This window comes from Macaca fascicularis, chromosome 3 (genome assembly GCF_037993035.2).
Source record: "Macaca fascicularis isolate 582-1 chromosome 3, T2T-MFA8v1.1".
Classification (NCBI taxonomy): Eukaryota; Metazoa; Chordata; class Mammalia; order Primates; family Cercopithecidae; genus Macaca; species Macaca fascicularis.
Window position 1 is genome coordinate 110,907,832 of NC_088377.1, and position 18,710 is coordinate 110,926,541.

The following is an 18,710-nucleotide window of genomic DNA, read 5'->3' on the forward strand; positions in this document are numbered from 1 at the left end:
TAACATTAGCATTTAGCTACATTCCTGACATCCCTAAATGTATGAAAATCTACTGAATTTGAATGCCTGCATATTTAACTTACACATCTGGGATAAATGTTTTTCTTCTTTTAGGTTGCAAGGTGAGTAGAACAAATGGGGAAAGGGAGAATGATTTAGTTGCTAAGTAGCAGACTGCCAAGGAACAGAGATTTTTAAACCAAGTCCTGATAAGTTTTCAGCAGTGATCTGGGAAAGCGATGGAGAGGGAGGGAGCATTCTCTGCCTCTCTGTGCCTCTTTTCTACTTTTTTAAGCTGGGGGTAATGGTCTATTCAAATAGGAACGTGTATAATTTTTGCTATGCCCTATGTAGGTATGACTGGGGAAGACTGTAAATCTTCCAGTTCCTAGTGATGCCTTACTCCTTTGCCTCAGCAATGGCAGAAATATATAGATGGATGGTTAGCATTAACCCCACAGGATACCATATAGCAAGGTTAATTAATTAACCTACATTAATTAATCACCGAGTTGGTTGAGATAAATGAATTGCCATATATATTCTCGTACAATAATCTTTAGCTATATGCTATTTTACTTCGACCTACTAAAATAATTCATGAAAATCAATAAAAAGAAAGAGGCAGCAGCATTAATTCAGTTTAAGCAAAACTCCATTTAGACCTTATTTATTATATTAAATAATCATTTAAATGCCTGATGTCAATATGACCAATAGAAGAACTAATTTTAACATGATAATAATGACTGAGTTCTAGGAATGTTAGGGAAACAGCAATTTTCTTAGGTGGGAATGCTGAAAATTGAAATAAAATCAATTAAATATGATTAATATAATAGGGTGTTTAGGTTAATAGGTGTGATGCATGTTCATTATAAAAAGTTGTTGCTGAATCCATGCCTGTTAACCTTTAACCCTAGAGCCTTATTTAACAGTTAACTTGCTTACCAGCAGGATATCTTCAGCATTTCTCTGCTAGGTCTAAGCATGGAGAGGCAAGTCCTGACAGTGATAGAAATGAGAAAAAACAATTTCTCTTGTTTCCTAGAACGTATTTTTTTTCATGGCAATAAATTCTTCTGGGGAAATTCTAATATAGTGAGAAAAAATACCATGTTCTTACTTAGATGAACTAATAGAAAACAACTCTAAATGTTTTCATAGTATTAAGTTTTAAATTGCAAAACTTTGAAGAACCACTGACCAAGAAATTGGAAGAAATGTGAACTATAGATGCATGCTTTTAATTTTCATTAACTTCTAGTAAATGTGCATTATGTATTCTTTATGTGTGTATGTATACATGAAATTGAGATGTACATTGTGTTCTTAGATTTTTTTTAATTTAAATGAATATATTTTTAACATTGAGATTTTAGTGAGACCCTTGAAATAAAGCTGCTCTTCCATGACAAAAACCAGGATTTAGAGTCTCTGCTTTAGGGAGATGCAGATGATGTGGGCAACTCATGAAGATTTTCATGGTGCCATTGCTTATACTGCCTCATTATACCATTCTATCACTCTTGTGATCTGTTATCCAATGCACTATATGTTTACTTAAATGTTTATGTGTTATATCCCAAAAATACTGTAATTTCCTTATGGGAATGGATTCCAGCAGCGTCCAACACAATGGCTCCCACACAGTGGCATTTAAGAAAATGTCTGTGGTCTTGGTTTGACTTAACTCTTTTATTTGGAAGGTTTGATTAGACTAAAAAGAGGCAGGGGGCCCTCCAACGTCATAAAGAAAGAAAATAATGGGATCAGGCAAACACAAATGAAGAGTTCTCTGCTGTGTTTGAAGAGTACAGAACTTACAGAGAGAGAGTGAGAGATGAAGTTAAAAATATAGGTTCGGGGGCATTGTCAGGGGCTGAGTATAGGATTAGAGAAGAAATTTATCCTTTGGATATACAAGTTACATATCCAATGTCAAAGAATGCCAGGGGGTTAGAGGTATACGTGAAGCATGCTTGATAGAGACAATAATAGGAACAGTGGCAAAGTGAAACACCGTCACTCATAAGAAATGGACACCCAATGCTCAGCTTTAGCAATCAGTGATGTTTAGGAATGCAGGCACGGTGAGGCCAGATCTCCAGATATCATCAACAGTAACAAGAGATCCATGATTTTGTAGAATATTCTAATTCTTTTTTGTCAAAGTTTTTGGTATGAATCTTTTTGTCATATTTTTATGGAATTAAGTTTGAACATTTTTATAATTGTATATATTTAGGGGGTACAACACTTTTTTTTTTTTTTTTTTTTGAGACGGGGTCTCGCTCTGTCGCCCAGGCTGGAGTTCAGTGGCCGGATCTCAGCTCACTCCAAGCTCCGCCTCCCGGGTTTACGCCATTCTCCTGCCTCAGCCTCCGGAGTAGCTGGGACTACAGGCGCCCGCCACTTCGCCCGGCTAGTTTTTTGTATTTTTTTACTAGAGATGGGGTTTCACCGTGTTAGCCAGGATGGTCTCGATCTCCTGACCTCGTGATCCGCCCGTCTCGGCCTCCCAAAGTGCTGGGATTACAGGCTTGAGCCACCGCGCCCGGCCTTGGGTACAACATTTTATAATTGTATATATTTAAGGGATACAAAGTGATGTTATGATTTATGAATACAATGTGGAATCATTGAATCAAGCTAATTAATATATGCACCAACCCAAATATTTAACATCTTTTGTGGTGAGAACATTTGAAATTTATTGTCTTAGGAATTTTGAAATGTACAACACATTTTTCTTAACTTTAATTTTAGGTTTGGGAGTACATATGCAGATTTGTTATGTAGGTAAACTTGTATCACAAGGGTTTGTTGCACAGATTATGTTGTGACCCAGGTACTAACCTTAGTACCCAATAGTTATTTTTTTTCTACCCCTCTCCCTCCTCCCACTGTCTACCCTTAGGTAGGCCCCAGTGTTTGTTGTTTACCCCTTTGTGTCTATGTGTTCTCATCATGTAGCTCCCATTTATAAGTGAGAACATGCAGTATTTAGTTTTCTGTTCCTGCGTTAGTTTGCTACGGATAATGGCCTCTGGTTCTATCCAAGTTCCTTCAAAGGACATGATCTCATTCTTTTTATGACTGCATAGTATTCCATGGCATATGTGTACCACATTTTCTTTATCTAGTATATCATTAATGAATATTTAGGTTGAAATCCAGGTCTTGGCTACTGTGACTAGTGCTTCAACTATTATCTTTATTTTTAAAAACACTGCTTGGGTCAAGTAAAACGTATACAAGCATGTTGTGACCTGCAGAGCATTAGTTTATGACTTCTAGTATTGGCAAAGAACTATGAAATAATTTTGATTTTTTTAAGCATAAGGAGTAAAGGTTTTACTGCCACTTTCTGAGTATAATAAAAGTTTTGATATGACATCACATGACACATTTGGGAATTCAGATATAGTGATGCTGCTCAATAGACAACCAGCAATTTTAATAATGAGTCCAGAGCTTTGCTCAAAGTATAGATGGGTCAATGTACTCAAACACGCTAAAAAAAATGTAGCTCCTTTTTTAAACTTATAAATAAGCGATTTTTTTTTTTCTTGAGCCATCACCCACTGGTTAGTGAAGGGAAAAATTAAAACTTCAACTTTATTCAGTTTAAAACTCAGCCTGGTGTGCATATGCAGATAGTCTCTTTAGGTAATTCTGCTTCTTATCTGACAATCCCTATCCCAACTCTTATTTTAAACAGACCTGCACATGTATACTGGCTGTATCCATTTGTTTCTAGCATAATGATCCCAATCCACCTAATTCCTGGGCATCTGCTGGCATGTATCTCTAAACTGTTTCTAAACTCCATGGCTAATTAGCCCATTGCCCATTGCTTGAGCAAAGGGGATTCCCCCTGGCACATCCACCATCTGTCCTTTGCTGACTTTCCCCACAGCTATCACAGGTTTCATAGCCAAGTCTGTGCTGAGTCTCCATCACTCCCCAAGCCTGATGGCCCACTGCAGTCTTGGCCATAGCTCACCAACCCCCAACCCCTGCACCCCACAAGTTCCCTGGATCTCATCTCAGCTACCAATCACAGGAGCTGAAGGAGGCTGAGGTGTGTCAGCCTGACCTATCCTCTCTAACTATGCTGCTTTGCTTCCTGGCTAGACCAAACTGCCCTATATTGGAACCCCCTCCCTCCTTGTTTCTTCTTGATGGGGAATTAGCTGATGCCATCCCGTTCTCATTGTCCTACCCTAAGTATATGACATACCTCCTAGGCAGATGAATTAGAGACACACCATGAATTAGAGACACATGAATTAGAGACACACATCTGGCTACTTTTCTCTTTTCCTCTCCCTCTTTCTCCAAAGCTTCTCATGTTTTCCTGAGGCTAGAGAGAAGAAGTTGCCTTTTACTTTCTATATGTCCTGTTTTCTACCACCAAAGTGCCTCACTGAGGGAAGCAGAGGGGACATTCTATCCACACAGAAGCCTAACTCTATGTATGGCTCCTTCAGGCTGGATCTTTGATATCTTAATGCAAGTGAAAGAAATTTGGACAATTCTTTCCCTTCCCCTAAACCTGGCTTTCAAGCTTATTATCTTCTGTGCAAACATAGCTAAATATTAAGTCTCTCTCTCTTTAGAAACATGTCCAATGTATTAATCTATACAACACTACCCAACCCCAAATCCCATGCCCAGAGGCAGGGAAATGCTCAAGTCCAATAAGCAGGAAAGTCATGTAGTCAGAAATGCTAAAGAGAAAAGCATATAAGAACCCTCAAAATATTATTTGCATTACTTAAATTTTATAGAGAGCTATAATAATGAAAGTTAAATGAAGCTACAACTCCCTTCGTCCCAAACTTACTTAAATCTTTTTGCAAATTTTGTTTCTCTAGTTGCATTCCAAGGCAACTTCTAAACATTCAAGGCTTATACATTGCAGGTCTCATATAAATATGCCATGAACTTTTTTGATACTGGGGAACATGGGTTCTGAGGCTTTTGGACATATTGAATGATTTATCTTTTCATTCTAACTAATTTTTACTTTCTGAATCTAGAAAGCCCTCAAAACACAAAATGATTTAATACAAATGATGTAATGCTGTGTATATATTTTAGGCTTTTCCTTGCCAAAGTTCCATTTAAAAAATAAAAAGAAAAGAAAGAAAAAAATTATTCTCCAAAGACACTGCACACGATGAAAGCTATTTATATCCTTCCTCTCCTCCATTGCACAAAATGAAAACCTCCTTTTAAAAGCTTGTCAACAAATGCTTCAGTATAGTAAAATACAGTAAAGCATCCCTTTTTAGTGTGTCACAATTAATAACAATGACTAAACATATGCCTCCATAAAAAACAAATATTCTCTGATTATGTAAACAGAATCAACATTCAAACCCCAGTGTTTTTATGTTACTTCAGGAATATAACAGCAAACTAAAATTATATGTTAATGGATTTGAAGTTAATGTACTTCTTTCAAGTCCACTCATCTATAGATTTTGATTAGGTAGAGAAATTAGTATATAATCTGTACTAATTTAAGGATGTGGATTTTTCTTCACAGCATTATGAGAAATTAATTTTATTTTTAAAGACAAAAAGAAAATATGTACAATTTCTATTAATATCTATCTCTCAAATTTTAACAAACTGCCACTGAAATGAAAACTGTGAAGAATTGTAACTATTGAATGAACATAAAAATAGAAAATAGCAACGTTTAAGACATTTGCTGTTCTTATTTTAGAAGATGACTACACAAAGCCAGCCTAAAGAGAGGGATAAGATTTCACATTTTATTGGCGTTTAGGGAAACTTTATACCCTGTCTCTGGAAAATCAGAAAGGGAAGTGGTTATAAGGAATCCACATAATAATGTATGGGAAAGCCAACTAGAATTTACAAGGGAGGGGACTCTGCTGGTGAATCAAAGAGCTGCCAAATCACATGTTGAACAATTTATTAATCGTGGGCTGTTCCACCAGCCAGCAGTTTCTCCATTTTCTCCTCATTTATGACTCTATTCCCAGTAACCCACTAAATTATTTTTGGTGCAAAATATGTGTTATGAGTGAAAACACAACACAGGACAAAATTAGAAGAAAGTAAACATTTGGCAGCTTTCACAAGCAGGTGGAATGGATCCAGATTGTACATTGTCTACAAGTGCAGCGTTAGATTTTGGCCAGGGAATATTATTTGTTGCTAAACGCTACATAATTCTCAGTTTGGTTTTTAAGAAACAGGGACTCAGCATGGTTTTGAAGTCCAATTACTGTGGATCTGTTGGTGCTAAGAAATGCTATGTGCCCTTGACCCTGCTCCAGTTTCCCAGCTGTGACTCCAAGCCAGGGAAGTTTATAGATGACTACTGACAGAAAAGATTTTTCTAAGAGTTCACGAAGACTCTCTTTACTCACTTTGAAAATGTCCAAACATCACATGTTACCACTGCTATGTTCTACATGTGTATAAATTTTCTCATTAAAAAAATATTAAGCTATCTTTGTAATCCCTTTCTTTGATCTTTATATGTAGCCAATATTTTAAACATTGCATTTCTATGTACCTTAGATTCTCTAAGGCCGGATAAAATCAGACAAGAGGTTTAGCTCAGTACTTCTCACCCTGCTTTCCTTTTTGCCCTCTATCAAAAGCTAAGAAACTGCTGACTATGATAATTTGGGCTCAGTGGATGTGAAATTGTAGTGAGGAAAATCCTCTCTAACAATCTATCTATACCAGTTACTTTAATGAAGTGCAATGGATCACAGAAACACCATCTCCCTTTCAGGTCATATCAAATGCCTTTTGTCCCATGTCAGGCCTGCATGTCCCTGGGCTTTATAGCCTCAATTAACCTCACTGAAGAGGGCTACAGGACAAATACATTCATCTATGAATATGTTTTTAAACATTCTAGATTAACACTCTCTGCTTAAGGAAATCATACAGAGAGGCCATGCAGACAAAGGAATGTGTAGACTCAAAGGAATCTGCTCCTCACTGCTATTTGGCAATTTTCAGTGCATCTCCTGTCTATTGCACTCCTGACAGCAGATGTTACTGATCCCACCAGTTCCCTCTCCTTACCCCTTCATTCCCAGAAGAGAAACATCACTTATTAATTTACTACTTGGGCTGAGCCCAACGAAATGCACTTCCTCAAATCCTTTCTCTAGCCTTCTTCTATCTTTACCCAACGCCTTTTTCGTCAGTGCTCCTGTGGAGCTGCATCAGCTTGCCACAGCAAATGTCCTCATCTCTGCTTTAGCTCTCCTCCAGGGATCTTGCTCCATCATTATCATTTTTTTTCTTTGTCACTGTCTCTTCCCTTGCTGACCATTGCCCTTTATTGACAAATAAAATAAAGCCTTCCTTATATACAACACCTCTACTTATCCACTTTCCAATCTCTCAAGGAGATCTAAGATTCACAGAGTCTTAGAATTCCAGAATATTAAAGCTGGAAAATAACTTGTGGAATTTTATTCAAACTAAATCCTTTTGTAAAATAAAGGAAAAATCCCATGTCCCTTTGTAGTCTTTCCTCTATGCCCATAATTTTGAAAAATCCATTCATCCAAAGGTAAGAAATGAGTCTTTTTTTTTTTTTTTCTTTAGACAGGATCTCACTCTGTTACCCAGACTGGAGTTCAGAGACATGATCATGGCTCACTGCAGCCTCAACTACTCAAGTTCAGGCGATTCTTCTACCCCAGCCTTCTGAGTGAGCTGCCACTACAGGCACCCAACACCACATCCAGGGATTTTTTTTCTGTTTTTTGTAGAGACAGTGTCTTACCATGCTGCCCAAGCTAGTCTTAAATGACTTAAATTTTTCTTAGTCTTTATCTTTCCTGGCTTTGCTATTTTTGGTAGTTGTTTCTTCTCAGATAAATTATTTCTTCCCAATCACCCAGACCCATAAAATTGTTCTAACACATAGTCATCGGGATGATCCCAGGCCCACATAGCTGTAACCAAACTTCCCAGCAAGTGCTTGACCCAAATTCTTAGAACCATCCTTGTCTCCCTCCTTCCTTTCATCTTTAATTTAAAAAGTTTGAAAATAATATGAAATCACATCCATTCTATTCCTTCTCTTCTGCTGTCCTTTATAACTTCCATTTTCTCTTTATGGATTATTATAATAGGGTTCTAAACAGGGTCCTCACAGGCATTTTCTGTCCTCCTCAGTTCACCTCATATATTTGGACCTCATTAATTTTCTTCAAGTGAAACTCTGATATGATCATTTTACACTTAACACCATATTTAAGCTTAGAGCTCCAATCCACAAGGAGGCTGCCAACTAAGTAAACTACAATTCCTAGCATTCAACGTTCTTCTTAATCTGTTCCCAATTTTTATTACAGATTATTACTCACTAGTCTCCTTTTTGAATCTCAAATTGTAGTCAGAATGAAGGACTGGAAGAGCTGTAAATGTTTTCCACATACCCTGCCTCTATACCATGCTGCTTTCTGTTGTATCTTTCTCTAGCCTCTGTTTCTTCCTTCCTTCCTTCCCTCCTTCCCTCCTTCCTTCCTTCCTTCCTTCCTTCCTTCCTTCCTTCCTTCCTTCCTTCACCACCATTTCTGCTAACCAAAGCACTCATGAGATTCACATGGCGAACCTCAAGGAACATCTCACTCATGCTGCCCATCCTGATCACACAAACAGAAGAGAGTTTTCTCTTTGGCAAATCACAGCACTCTTTGTTCCTGTTTGATATCACCTAGGAATCTGAAAGATACTTGGGTGTTTGCATTATTCCTTCCCAGAAAGCAAAATTGTTGAGGCTCAGAGCTGTTTGATTTTGAATTTTTCAGAACTCTTAGTATAATGCCTTGTGTTTCGGTGCTCAGCTATATGTTTAGCTGTTGTCCTATAGGTTCTAGGAAATTCAACAGGTCCAAGACTAAACTCTTTCCTCACACTCTCATATGATCCCTCATTAAACGTCTTTTCACAAAATTCTCTAGACCAGGCTAATTGTTTTACCAGTGATGCAGTAATCAAATCTGGAAATCTGGAAATCTTAAATTTCTCACCTTTCAACATAATTCTTATTGATCATTCACATTTGTAAACAAGTCTTGTTATTCTCATCTAAAGTCCTTATAAATTTCTCACTTCTTTCCATCTCACTCTCTTTCTGAGATCAATCCTCAACATTTCTTACTCTTACCTGGATTATTGTCATAGTCTGGTGACCACATTTGACTTCTTTGTTACCTGTCCTCCAGGCTGCTATTAGGATGATTTCTCTAAATAGCAAAACAGACCGTTTAATCCATCTTTAAATTTTCCCAGACTTCTTATAACCTACAAAGAAACACCTTAACACTGTGTATGGTTTGCAAAGCTCTTCGCCATCTGGCTTCTGCCTTCCTTTCCAGCTTTGTTTTACACTACCAGTTTACATACATCATGCAAACATAAAAAATCTTGGAATGCCATTATCCCTTGTTGCTTAAGTAAATCCTGCTCATTCTTCAAGGCTCAACTCAGTCCACTTGCTAGTACATATCATAAAGCATTAGGAGTCCTTTCTCTGTCAAATCACATAATAACTGTAAGTTTATTTGTCTGTGTTCACCAAAAGAATGAGAACTCCTGCAAAACTGGGAGATTGCCAAATTTTGATTCATTTCATAGAGGCTAATAAAATGTCTGGAATATAATATACTATTTGTAGAACTTTATAAGTATGAATTAATTAATTCTAAGCATACATTTATTCAGTTCTGATTCATATTAAACTACATTTAAAACCCCTTTCATAAGTTCAGAAACTAATAACTAAATAACATATTTTTAGGCATACATATTTGAGTTAGAAGGAAATTACAAACACAAATGTCAAGATAATTCTGTGAGAGGTACGATAGAGAAGCAAAACCAGGCAAATGTTAGTTACTATTCATCTAGTTCTTTGTCCAGGTGGTAAGTTCACTAATGTTCATTCTATGGCTAGTTAATTATGTTTTTTAAAATATGGCCATTCATGGGTGAACAATGATAGCATATTATGAATCAAGATGTGGGATTAATCTAATTATCTGGGGAGTTTGGAAATCATATTCAGCATCAGATTTATTTGGTTCTAACTGACAAAACTACTGAACTCATTATTTTATTAGATTAATAATAATCTTACTTTTCTAAAAAGTGATGTTTTATAGATCCATGTACCTTTTTACTACATTCTTTTTGATCTGAAAACAATTAGAAAAATAGGATAGGATAGACCACTACAGGTATGAACATAACCAAATATATCTGCTCTAATATTCACATGCATATCTATTTTGTGATGTAGGCTCCACAAAATAGATATCTTCTCTAAGGAAAAGGCAACTGCACTGGAAAGAATAACCACAATTGAGTATTTTCCTGGATACCCTGAAGATATACAGGTATTCAGTCATGAGGAATTTACTGATCAACCACCATATTTCAGGATACTGGATGCTGACGACACAGAGATAAATAAAACATTGTTTCTGCCAACAAAGAGCCTACAGAAGCAAGAGGCTCCTCTTTGTATCACATTTATACCTTGCAAAATTGACTTAACAACTTGAGAGACTGCAATTCAGAAATAACTGTCTTTAATCTAGTTCAAAGAAAATTCTTTAAAAGTTTGTGAAATATGTCTTTATATCAGTTTAATAGAATGTCTTATTTATATTCAGCAGAGAAAACGTGTTTTTTTATTTTCTACCACAGAATTTGATATTTCATAAACTATAATTATAGACTAATTTCCAGAAAATGAAAAGTAATTGCAATAATAGCAGTTAGATATTTACATTACTTTTTAAAGCCTTATTGTTCAACAGTTTGTAAGGGGGCATTATGTAATTTTATTTTAAATCAAGTAATAAATTTGGTTCACTTTATAATGATTTTACAATTATCTAATATGAAACTAAAATAGTAAGTTCTGACTTCTTATTCTTTTCAGAATTTTATAATAAAGATTTATACACCTTCTTTTTGAGATATGTACACTATTCATTCACTAATTATTGATTATATTTTCTATAAGAAACAAAAAGTTATGCAAAATTTCCATCAAATAACAGTGAAAAGAACACATGCACTTTTGGAAAGCAAATTCAATTCACATTTTCTTATGGTAAGTAAGGAAATTGATGGATGCTGTGACAATGTAGAAAGGTGATAGCTTTAAAATGGTCTGATTCTTTTTGCTTTCATTTCAGTAGTATTTAACATATATTTTACAATTACCATGTGATTATCATGTGACATGCTGTAGTGGGGGAAATCCGTGTTTAATGCATGAAAAAACTACATATGTATAACATTACTCTTAAAAGTGTCATGTGTAGTCTAAGTTATCTAAGTCATCAAAACTTTATAGAAGAAATGAAAATTTAAAAAAGGAAAGAAAATAATGATAGGTTCACTGTAAGGATAAGCTTTGTGATTTTAGTGATTTATCATAATGGAAAGGTAGTGAGAAAAGCAGAGGAAAATGAAAGCTTTAGCAGAAAGTACTTAGCATAAAACTTCAAAGAGGCTTTCCATAATGTCTGTGATCCTGGTTATAAAGAGAAAAGAAAAGAAAATATCTATCCACTTAAATCTAAAACAAATGGTCATTTATATGGCACAAGTGTCTTTTGTCCAGGCAGGAGGATCAAACCTTAGAAAAGAAAGAAGATAACTATTCCTTCTTTAGGACGCAAAACAAACTAGATTGCATGGTTACATTTTATAGTGTTAGCTACAGAATTTTAAGCTTCATTATTCTAGATTTTCTACACGTTCAGTTTTGTGAACTGAGCAGGCCATATCTATACGCATACTTATTTACATTCATATATTTGTTTATATTCCCAACCATAGGGCATCACTAATTATTAAAACACTGGAAGGTAAGAAAAGATAGTTTTGTTTTTCTTCAATATCTTGATGGGTTTTAGCCACAAAAATTGACTTCTAATGAAATGATTTATAAGAAGTTGAATATTATTTTAAACGTGAAATGCTAATTTTATGCTTATTTTTTCAAAGCATGTTATCTTTAGTAACTCTTTTGATCATCTCAACAGTGCAATGATGGTGCTTCATTACATTACAAATAAAAGCACAAAGACAAAATTATTAAATGACTAATAGGAATCCAAATGTGTCAAACCTCTTCTATCATATTTTCCGGCACTAATTCTAAATCATTTTCTAGAAATTATCTATGCTGGTTTATACAATCTTTGAATCATCAGGCCCAAAAAGCCTGTCATTACTGTGGAAACCTAGTTCTAGACACAACCTCTTGCCTTCAAATAATACATTTTGGAAAGCACCAAATAACTTCTCTCATTACTATCAGGGAGAATTCAGATGACCATTAAGACTTTCATTGCACTCTTTTACCAAGGACCCGCCAACATGGGCCGCATTTGCACCAAAACCGTGAAGAAGGCGGCCCCGGTCATCATAGGAAAGTACTACACGCGCCTGGGCGACAACTTCCACACGAACAAGCACGTGTGCGAGGAGATCGCCATTATCCCCAGCAAGAAGCTCTGCAGCAAGATAGCAGGCCATGTCACGCATCTGATGAAGCGGATTCAGAGAGGCCCAGTAGGAGGTATCTCCATCAAGCTGCAGGAGGAGGACAGAGAAAGGAGAGACGATTATGTTCCTGAGGTCTCAGCCCTGGATCAGGAGATAATTGAAGTTGATCCTGACACTAAGGAAATGCTGAAGCTTTTGGACTTCGGCAGTCTGTCCAACCTGCAGGTTACTCAGCCTACAGTTGGGTTGAATTTCAAAATGCCTCGGGGACCTGTTTGAATTTTTTCTGCAATACTCTATTATTTTCAATAAATCTGGGACAACAACAGCAACAACAAAAAAAGATTTTCATTGCTAATTTGGGGGCTATGTATTAGCAGGTCACCTCTATATTCTATATATCTCCATGTACCATTTCAGATCAACCTTTTAGTATTTGGGTTCTCCCTCATCCTAGTGTCAATCGATCACACAATTATAAAATTACATAGACTGTGTATATTGGTTACTAAAAGATGAAAGGCGAAATAGACCAAAAGTCATGATGCCTAAAATTTACTCTGAAACTCTTTGGTATAAGCAATGTGACATATTGTGCATATATATGACTTGTATTAAACCAACACCCAAGTACCTATTTAAAAAGCATATGTGAGTGGTGGTCAGCTGGCATGTTAATCACAAATGCACAGTCCTGATGCAATCTAGCTGCAGTATGCTATCAGAGAGGGTTATACTTGAGCAATGACTAACAGAGCCCTTCTGAAATTTTTGTCTTGGATCAATAACCAATATTTTGCTAATAGGTTACTGGATACCTAAAATGGCTTTTTGTTGGTGAAACTGGTAACATACCTTGCTGACTTGAGTAATGAAAAGCCTTTTTTTCTTGATAAAATTCGAGGTCATCAAGACATGGATTGCTTAAATTAACTTTAGAACTTTACTACTCAAGTAAAGTTGAGGTCCAAGATCCAACAGCATGAGCTGTTGGGTCCGAGGTCCAACAGCATCAGCATCACCTGGGAGTTTGTCAGAAAGGTAAAATCCCAGGCTCCCCTTTGGCCTTACTGTATCAGAATCTCCATTTTAACAAAATCCCCAGGTAATTCACATATGCTAGTTTAAAAGCATTCTAACTCTAGCAAGACCTGTGACTTACAGCCTTAAGAATAATGCTTGAGGCTTAACCTTAAGGGATCTATCCAATCATATCTTTGAATGCCTTTGGTCAAAAGGTGACCTAATGCTAGGGCTGGGCATGGTAGTGCATCTCTGTAATCTTAGGAACTCCAGAGCTGAGGTGGAAGGATTGCTTGAAGTCAGGAGTTCAAGGCAACAGTGTGCTATGATCTGGCCTGTGAATAGCCACTCCGCTCCAGCTGGGCAACAGGTGAGACCCCATCTCTAAATTAAAAAAAAAAAAAGACATAATATTGCTCTGGAATTTTGCATTTGCTTTGAATAAACCTTTTATTCAAAGTGCTGATCTGAATACATATCAGGGCAAAGAGTTTTGATTCATTGAACTTGTTATAAGTTGATTGTTTATCTAAGATAGTATCAATTTAAGCCCATTGTCCCAGTGTAATTATACCCTAATTAACTCTCAAAGGTTTCTGGTTTTAGGTAATAAACTATATGATCAGCCTTTGAACAAGTCATATGCAGTTTTACTTTCATATGTTTGTTTGTTGATAATAGACCCCCACAGTGACAGTTTTTACAGAGATGAGATGGGAAACTTTTCCCTTTGGGAACCTCTAGCATCTATGATGTCTCAAGGTTACCAGCTTATTCTGCCATCCTCATATGTCATCTAATCTTTAAAAAATTATTATATAATGATGAAATTGGTATTGATAATTGATGGAAGAAATCAAATATATTTTCAAACCCACAATCTGTGGCCCATCACCTCTAAGTCTTAGCTTCTCCACAAGATTTTTTTGTAATTTAATAAAGAAGAGGCTAGAAGATGCTCCAGTTCTAAAAATCGAAGTATTGTTGATGCGGAAGTGAATCAAAACTAAATTTTAAAGTGCCTTGATTCAAAAACTTAATCCAAAAAATATCTTTATTTAAAAAAAATCAAAGTAACTTGTTCTTTTTCCTGTCACATCTATGGTAGTGTTTATTCAGTCATCAAAATCAAACATATTTTAGCCAATATTAAATCTTTTTTTTTTTTTTTTTTTTTGAGACAGAGTCTCGCTCTGTCCCTCGGCTGGAGTGCAGTGGCGCGATCTCGGCTCACTGCAAGCTCCGCCTCCCGGGTTCCTGCCATTCTCCTGCCTCAGCCTCCCAAGTAGCTGGGACTACAGGCACCCGCCACCACGCCCGGCTAATTTTTTTGTATTTTTTGTAGAGACGGGGTTTCACCGTGGTCTCGATCTCCTGACCTTGTGATCCGCCCGCCTCGGCCTCCCAAAGTGCTGGGATTACAGGCGTGAGCCACCGCGCCCGGCCGCCAATATTAAATCTTAATCAACATTTTGAATCCCTATCACAATTTTTTTTGCAATTAATAGTTACATTGATGGAATTTTAATGCTTCCTAAATGCCAAAAATTCAACTATATTATCTATACCAAAATGTGTTAGTAGCAGTACAATTCAAGGTCATCCTTTAGTTCCAAGTTACTGTTTTCTGAAAGTAAATAAAAAGATTTAGAGCTCTCATTTGAATAGATAGTAGATCTGTGGTACGGTTTTGGCAATGATGTGTTTTCTTGGTACATCATTGTTACCATAATGGCTAAGGATCTTATGAACATAACATTTGTGGTAAGTAGATTACAATTGAAAATGAAAAGATGCATTTTCAAGATCATAAATAAAGCTAAATACCCTCTTATTCAAGGGAAGGAATATCTAAAACCTGACCAATTGTACAAGGATCCCAATTAACTAAGACATTTCTAACTAGTGTGCAGACCAACGTTTGATTACCCTACAATTATGGAAGCAGATTGCTGTGGATTTACTATCTCAGAAAATGCCCCTTTTATTTTCAATGGGTTTTAATTATTCTTATATTAAATGTGGCAGATCAACTAAAATATTAAGAAATAACCCAGAAATGTATTTATCAGATAAATTTGCCAAGAAAAAATGATAAATTGATTAAAATATTGTATCAATTGGTCTCAAATCTTTGTTAAAAAGATCATATTTTCTGAAAATGTTGATAATCAAGGAGGAAAGCCCACAATACACCCAGTTACAATGTTGCAACTGAATGAAATGCAAAAGAACATTGATTTCTCATTTTAACTCATGGCATACTCATCACTGAATGATTCTGTGTTAGTTTCTACTGGAAATTTATAAAGCACTGCTTTCAGTTGTTTGACAGGGTACCAATATATGTTTATAATTGATGAAATATGGACATGAAATATCATAAAAGAAATCCATCTAGGAAATTCAGCATTCATATTAAAACCTAGAGAAAAAGGAATATGGACAATTAATAATTGAAAAATTTATAATCAACAAACCACATTTCTTTGCTTTCCCAGCAATTACTACAGAGTGCAAGAGTTCATGAGTCTACAAACTGAATTACAATTTAATTCTCACCACTCTCAATTAACTACCGTGTTGTGTATTAAAGCTTAAGTGCTAGTATTGCCTTCCAACTCCCAAATACTTAAGTGTAAATTATTTTACCTATCAATTTAGCAAAATGAAAATAATGGACATCAACAACTCATACTTGGTATCCACATCAAATAGATGCCATAGAAAAAGCAATCCATCAAGTGTTTGGACATGTCACTGAAGTCTCACCTCTATTTGATTATTCTTATTCTATTCTTAAATAGTGAGAGTCCAGTATCTAACTATGTTTCTATCCCAGCTCAAGTATTTACTGGTCATGTGACTTGGGTAAGTTACTCCCCCTCCCTTTGCATCAGATTGCTCATCTGTAATAAGGGCATAATTTTTAAGTGTGTTTTGAATATAAAACATACTAATTCATTTAAAGGGATTTAAAGCAATTCTTGGCAAAAACAACTACTGAATAAATATTATGAGTGGGTCTTTGTAATGTAATTTGTTCTACAAAGATTTTAAGACAAGAAATTTTACAAGTTCTGAACTGTGTCTCCTTATGCTTAAATTCTCAGTTAAGTTGGTTGATTTCCCTTGAACTTCTAAGAATGTGCACATTCCTTTAAACTTCTAAAAAGATATGAATAACAAGGTAGTCATCTCCAAAGATTATATCTTGCTCAATACCTCATTGCTGAGGTAGTCATAAAGTTTTTTATCTAAACTTGTATTTTCCAAAAAGAATTATATGTACCTACAAGGAAATTCCAAGAGAATGTATGAAGTCACAGAATAATTGCAACAAATCTATGTGAAAGTTTAATTACAGAAAAATATTTGGAATGTTTTTTTCTAAAAAACCCCAATTGATTACATGATTTAAACACACACGGCTATGAAGTAGAAAGCACAAGTCACTATATATATTTTTAAAGCGTGATAGGTTCCTTCCATAGAACAATTTCAGACTCATTGCTCAAAACTATTGAGAAGAGTGGCTATTTTAACATTTATATCTCTGTGATTTGTACTAGTAAACATAGACCATGGGTACTACCACTGACGTGGCTGTTGACTTGATTTCAGTCAACTCTACCACTAAAGGCTAGGAAATTTCAGCTGTCATTCTTGACAAACTGCTTCTTTTATTGAGAGGTTCTTTTCTAGGGTTGTCCTTATCCTAGCTGAGACATACCAATTTTAACATAACTTAAGACTCAAACTCACAGGATTGTTTTGTAAAGCAGTCTAAAAGTCACATATATCAGTTTTATTTTTGTGATGAAATTACTACTAAAACTATGTACTTTGGAAAGCTCACAGTGGTTTGAACGAAGAGAAAAACATTGTTTTTGTCACCACACTAAAAGCAAAAGTACCTTAAAAAAAAAACTTCAAAACAAAAAGTCTTACATTAAGTTTATCTTAGAAACTAGTCATGAGTTGTCTGGCAGTGTGAAATTCTGAACTAACACAGATGAACTCTTTCCTACTTCAATACATTAAAATTTTGTATAAAAATAATCATGTTAAAATTTTAAAAATACGTACTAGATTTTAAAAGAAAGGGAAATACCAGGTTCTACAGTTATGGAGATAGATAAATCAAACCTAGAGTGGTAAGAAGTAGGAGCACATGAGAATTTCAACATACTTGGACATTCACGGGTCTGATGGGAAATCCTATTTTTACATGGATATGGGAGATGAGAAACATGACCACACCATTCCAAGGAGAGCATCTTTAATGAAGCCTGAAAGCATATTTTGTCCTTGAAAAGAGAATACAATTGTTGACTCTGGTCTAGGGAAGGATCATAAAAAGCAAAATAAAGGAAAACAAAAATCAGAAAACCAAAAATTTTAAGAAGTTTGAGTATGAAGTCTGAATTTATATTGTTTTATTTTAATTTTATTATTCTTGTATAGTTGTCCTTTCTTGTATTGGCGTTGGTTAAAATCCCTTTTATCTAAAATTGTTAAGTCTATATATTCCTAAAATACTGTTAACATAATTTTATATTTTACTTCACATCATGTTATTCCCCAACAGAAAAATGTATAAGAGTAAAGCCAGAAGAAAGGAGTGCTATGCAATGGTGAACAAAGCAATTGTAAAAACATTAGCAACGCTAAATAATTATTTGCTAAAAATGATAAAAATAATAGTAACTAATTTGAATGATTTAAATATAAAAGGTAACTAATATGCTTGACAAAAATAGGAAAATAAGATGGAGGAAATCAAAATTAAGGAGTTCTTGAATTCTTTTATTGTCCCAGGGAAGAATAAAAAGGGTAAGTTTAGACTTGCTAATTCCAATACAAATGCTTTACTCTCATACCAGTAGAGAGAAATAAAAGTAAGAAGGAATTATGAGGGATAGGCAAATAGCATCTACAAAGTAAAGTGGTTGAAATTATTCCAAATACATCAGTAATTATAACTATAAATAAATAAATCCTACCCATTAAAATACACAGTTACAGCCTAGATTTATAAAAGAAAGAAAATCTATGTGTATACTGTTAAAAAAAAAATCTCAACATTTAATAGCAAATACACATACACAGTGTAGGACAAGAAAATCAAATAA

At 35.3% G+C, this 18,710-nt stretch overlaps 1 pseudogene; it reads left to right on the forward strand.

Annotated features, from left to right (window-relative positions):
* The first annotated feature begins 12,423 nt into the window (after positions 1 to 12,423).
* LOC102120085 (small ribosomal subunit protein eS17 pseudogene) lies at positions 12,424 to 12,868 on the forward strand (annotated as a pseudogene).
* The last annotated feature ends 5,842 nt before the right edge of the window (positions 12,869 to 18,710 follow it).